The sequence below is a fragment of the Canis lupus genome, chromosome 13, assembly GCF_048164855.1.
Source record: "Canis lupus baileyi chromosome 13, mCanLup2.hap1, whole genome shotgun sequence".
Lineage (NCBI taxonomy): Eukaryota > Metazoa > Chordata > Mammalia > Carnivora > Canidae > Canis > Canis lupus.
Window position 1 is genome coordinate 56,022,650 of NC_132850.1, and position 6,000 is coordinate 56,028,649.

The 6,000-nt window shown below is 34.0% G+C and overlaps 1 protein-coding gene across 3 annotated transcripts in view; it reads left to right on the plus strand.

The window, feature by feature from the left end:
* Nucleotides 1–6,000, plus strand: part of GRIA2 (glutamate ionotropic receptor AMPA type subunit 2) — a 149,376-nt gene that overhangs the window by 139,467 nt on the left and 3,909 nt on the right. The gene's annotated exons all lie outside the window — the stretch shown is intronic.

A 6,000-nucleotide genomic window follows, 5' to 3' on the forward strand; every position in this document is an offset into this window, starting at 1 on the left:
CTAAGTGATGGACAACAAATTCAGTCTATATGCAGGGTGACTCTACTATTAAAACTTAAAACTCCTGTGTATGCTAGTGAATTTTTAAAATTCTAATCTCAAATAAGTGACTGCCACTCAGAAAACATACAAGTATTTTTTTGTAAGGTTGCAGATTTAACAGGAAAGAATAAGACCTGTCTGAAATTCTTTTTTGCCTGCCAAAACTAGTGGTTTCCAGGAACAGTTTGAATTTTGGCTGCCACCTGTAATGAAGCAATGAGCCATCCTATGAGTTCCATATAAAGGGTAAAATTCTAAAATGAAGGGCAATTATCTTTTGTCCCAGTTGCAAATTCTTATAGAATGCCAACCAAATGGACTAGGAAATAAGTTATTTCCAATTTGACATTCTAATTTATTTATTTATTTTTTAGTAATCTTTACACCCAACATAGGCTCGAACTCAGGACCCCATGATCAAGATTCACATGCTCTTCTGACTAAGGCACTTACATTCTAATATATGTATTCAGTACATATATTGAGTAGGTATTTTGATATTTTATAGAAGTTAATGGATAAATGAGATTTTTAAAAAAGTAAACAGGGCAGCCCAGGTGGCTCAGCGGTTTAGCGCCGCCTTCAGCCCAGGGCCTGATCCTGGAGACCCAGGGTCAAGTCCCGTGTCGGGCTCCCTGCATGGAGCCTGCTTCTCCCTCTGCCTGTGTCTCTGCCTCTCTCTCTCTCTCTCTCTCATGAATAAATAAATAAGTAATCTTTAAAAAAGGTAAATGGTGTAAGAATTAATAGACTAGTAAAGAATGTCTGCAATGCAGGACCCATACTTCCTACTAATTCTTGAGTAAATGTATATGTTGCAGAAGGATAATAACCATTTCCTTTAAAAAGTCATTTTTTTTCCTAAGGTGGAAATAGGCTTAATTAGCTGTCTTAAAAATTAATGCTTATATTATTATATATAGAGAAGAAAGAAAACTAAATTAAAATGACTATTGGCTCCTTTCACACACAAAAAAAGGAAGGCATCTTCTCTTTAGATATAATTATATCTGGTCTGTTTAGATTTTTTAAAAGATTTTATTTATTTATTTATTTGATAGAGAGAGAGAGAGAGAGAGAGAAATTATGAGCAGGGGGAGGGGCAGAGGGAGAGGAGAGAGGGACTCTCAAGCAGCCTCCTCACTGAGCATGGTGCCCAGTGAAGGGTTCGATCTCTCGACCCTGAGGTCATGACCTGAGATGAAATCCAAAGTCTGATGCTCAACCGACTGAGCCACCCAGGTGCTCCTAGTCTGCTTAGTTTTTATGGACCTTTTCCCCAACAACACTAGATAGTGACCATATTTTCTAAGTAGATATTACAATTTCAAATGGTAATTTTTGTGAAATATTAGTGAAATCAATATACCTATTACTAATATTAAACCACAGAAAGAGATTTGAAGAGCCATGTTCAATGAGCCTTGGATCCTTAAGAAACACAAGGTAGCTGTATCATTTGTCTCCTCTTAACAAGTCATTGCTTATCTCCTCGTCAAAATATGATGGCAGATGCCATCCTGAAGAAATCCATTTCACTTTATCATACTCCCTCAAAGTACAATTGTCCTTGATTTAACTTTAAACTTCAAAAGTGCAGTCTTTCTTGGCTTAGCTATAGTTGAGATTTTTAAAATATCTATATATTGGGGGCATTTAAATCTGGTGAGAAGCAGTACTTAGATTTGGGAGAGAGGTGGAAAGGGAGTTATCATCATCCCTAATAGAGGCTTAGATGGCCCTGGGAGATTAGAAACCAATACCAGTCCTTCATTTTTCTCCTTCATTGCATCATTCTCTTCTCTCGGGACCAGTATTACAAATTATAGGACAATGTATGGTTTATTTAAAAAGTCAGTATGATTTGCCCGTGTTCTTTCTTCTACTGCACTAAAACATGCTCAAATTTATTTTTTAAAAGATTTTATTTATTTATTCATGAGAGACACAGAGAGAGAGAGGCAGACACATAGGCAGAGGGAGAGGCAGGCTCCCAGCAAGAAGCCCAATGTGAGACATAATCCCAGGATCCTGGGATCACAACCTGAGCCAAAGGTAGATGCTCAACCACTGAGCCACCCAGACGTCCCAAACATGCTCAAATTTAGACATTGCTCAGGGGGGTAGTGATCATCATTGCCATCATTGCTCATCTTTAAAGCCCACGCACTTAAAAAAATAAATAAATAAAAAATAAAATAAAATCCACACACTGAGGCTAATTGAGTCAATTTAATCCATATTTGACCTACATTTTTCAGATAATTGCCAAATTTTCTGGATGCTTTTGCTATAGAATTATGTCTGTAATGTAAATTGCTTGGATACAGAATTTTAATAGGGAACACTATTTATATATATTACTTTAGTTGACCACATGGGATTTTATTAATTTGAAAGAAAATCCCCATTTTTCTTTTTAGTCTACCATAAATATATTCTAAGAAATGAGTTATCAAGAGGCTGTAGTGGTTAGGAAGATTGTAGTGTGCTCTCCAGTGTATCAGATAACCCATTAACTCATAAATTAGGCCAAACTAAACATTGTCACCTAAACTAACCTGGCAATAAAAATAACTATAGTTTCTCATGCAGGCTCTCTGATGGGAAGCCTAGGGAGAGTTTCCTTTTGCCTCTGGATTGCTTTTCTGCTGGTTTCTTTTTCAGTTGTTGTGGATTTGGATTTCTAAACATCATCTATTTACTTATTTAGTTCAGACTAATAATTTTCCTGAAGTTGTCAATAAAAATTATACACAGTTTCTCTGAGCTGTCTTTCAGAAAAATATCTAGTCAGATTGTTTCTATTCTTTTTTTTTGAAGGCAGCTAGAAAGTTCAAATCAAAAGTCTTGAATGAAGCTTTCAACAAAACAGTATTAAATTGTTCATGAATTACCCTCCTTGTGTACCTTGGCCAAATCTGTTCAAACAAATGGTTTTTGAACAGATTTTGTTATGAAAACATGCCATTAACCTTGTTAAGGAAGTAAACAGTAAACTAATAACTGGAAGACAAATGAATGAACCCATTGGGAAAAATGTACGTATCTTCCAAAAATTCTGACCTATGAGAAAAATTACTTTTCATTTTATGTAGTATCAATCAACAGATACTTTATAATGTATAGATATATTAAATTATAGATTTTTTTATTGATCTGCCATTATATCATAAAATCCTACTCAGTTAAAAAATATGCCATGTTATAATACATGTGAAGCCTAATCACAAAAAGTGACTGATTTAACTTAGTAGAACTTACATGTCTAGATTGCTGTATCAGAAGTTGTATATTTTCTAAATGATTCAAAACTACAAACACAGAGATTGAGTAGTTCTGTCAAAACATTATAATTAGAGGCGTCTGGGTGGTTCAGTAGGTTGACATCCTATACTTTGTTTCCACTTTGGTCATGATCTCGGGGTAGCGAGACTGAGCCCCACGAAGGGCTCCATGTTTGGTGTGGAGTCTGCCTGAGGTTCTCTCTTTTTGCTCCTTCTCCTCCCCCTACTCACACCTCCCTCTCTGTCTCTCAAATAAACAAATCTTTTTAAAAAAAAATCCCACCAGAGCTATATTTTTTTTTCAGATTGCATTTTAAAATCCCCTACTGTTTAGAAATAATATTTTATTCATATATTGAAAAATATCTTTAAACTAACTGGAAAGATTTTATGAGTGAAACAGGAAATTTTTATTCACTCAATGAATATTATTTTTTACATATTTCAAGTCATTTAAATTGTCCCTTCAAAAATTTCATCTTTAAAAACAAAAAAGGCAGTCTTTTAAATATAGAGAACAAACTCATGGTTACCAGAGGGGAAGTAGGTGATGGGATGGGTAAAATAGCTGAAGGCGGTAAGAGTATACTTATCATGCATGACATGATGAACACTGAGTAATGTATAGAATTGTTGAATCACTATATTATATACCTGGAAGTAATTTAAAACTGTATGTTAATTATCCCCGCAGGGAGCCTGCTTCTCTCTCTGCCTATGTCTCTGCCTCTTTCTCTCTGTCTCTCATGAATAAAGAAATAAACTCTTAAAAAATTTTTTCTATTTTTTCTTTTACATCATTGTTAAGTTTTAGATATTCCCTGAAGGGCATACCTATTTATGAAGCATTTAATGAAATATATTTATGTCTCAAAATTGGCATTTCAAACTTGGAATAATTAATATTTAATGAGTGATTTGATACAATTATTCTATAATTTGATTTTGAGTTCTTCTTTATCAGCATATGATTTTTTCCAAAACATTATAATATTACCTATTTTTGTGGAAATTCATGTTACAAAAAGATCTTGAGGTTTAATGAGATTGCATGATATATAGTCGAATTCAACTAATGCAGCATCTTTTGATTTGATAGAGACTATGAAGAGAAAATATAGGAGAAAAAATTGTATAAATAACTTCTAAAATAGGCAAAGATACAGATAAAGCAAAGATGGTCTTCTTCTTTCTAACCAATTCCCAGGGTATTCAGTTAGCGTACATTAATTATGAATCTTTTATGTGCAAGATGCACTAGACACCATGAGGGTTATGAAGATAAAATTTCCCTCGTTGGGGACTGATGGAGTTTTCACTGTCATTGATGCACTCACTACAGAAACAAAGCATGATTTGTCAGGTAATTAAGTTTTAGATATATTTTCTCAAGAAAGGGCAGTGTTTAGAAATAGAAACAGATATAAGAATGGTTTAGAACATTATTGGATAATAAAATATTATTAATAAGTAAGGAACTCATGTAAGTTTAGGGTGAAGTATTTTTTGGGAGGACATCTCACAGCAGAGACCACTGGGCCGATATGGTCCATGGGCTGTCTCTATATAGCAGTCCCTATTTGGATGGAGATAGTGAAGAGGTGCAACCAATGTCCGAGCACCTCTCACTGTAACCTGAATTATAAACTTCAGCAATATAAGCCTGCCTCATACTTTATTTACACTTGTCTCTGGATTTTCACCAAAATAGAGTACCTACATATGTGTGTTTGTTTATATTTATATAAGTACACATACACACACCCATATGCATATGTATATGCATATGTATATATCTGCTCTAATTTCTAGGGCAGTATTTTAAACAAATTTGGATTTACATTATGTTTGCTTAGAATGAATTGATTTATCCTTGCTTCTAAGATAAAGATTATATATTTTTTAAATTCTTTAGAGTAAAAAACACAAAGCCCCCAAAATCTCATGAATCTAAAAGTAAGTTTTCAATTTCAAGTTTCCATTTCAAACCGCCTATATTACATTAATGAAAGAGGTTATTCAGAGTCCCCTTCCCAAGAGGGATTAAAGTCAGTTGAGAAAATTGTGAATAGAAAATAAGCAGATACTCAAATGGTATGACTTTCCAACTCTGCTCAGCTTTCTTTTTGACTCTGATAAGGTATTAAGTAACTCCTTTGATGTCTGTCTTTGCTTTTGAGTCAATTAATTTTAAGATAAATATTCCCTCTAGTATACTGCTGCAATTCACCATTCTTTCTTCCATATCTGTCACTCATAAGAATATTTTCTCCACTATATAGTGTAGTAAGCAGTCTTTTAGCACTTAAATATTCAAAACCAAATTTTCTGACTTATTAAAGAAAATCTTTCATGACCAAAGGATACTTCTTTGAAAAATCAGTGTTACTCTGGAAGCATTTGAGTGAAATCTAGCAGAGGCTTCAGCATTATTTTTTATTCCTGAGATGACCGGCATTACATTAGGATCTTATCACGTATGTGCCTGACCAATAATCATTACACAGACTCCTCTTCTGCCACTAATTAAGGATCGATGATTTAAGATTTTAGCAGTGAGGGTATACTTTTGCTTGTCTCTTAACTTGAATTATTCCTAGAAGTAGTTAAGTGTAATTTTCAACTTATCTTGGAGCAGGAGTATTTCAGATTATTTCTTGGTCATGTAGTA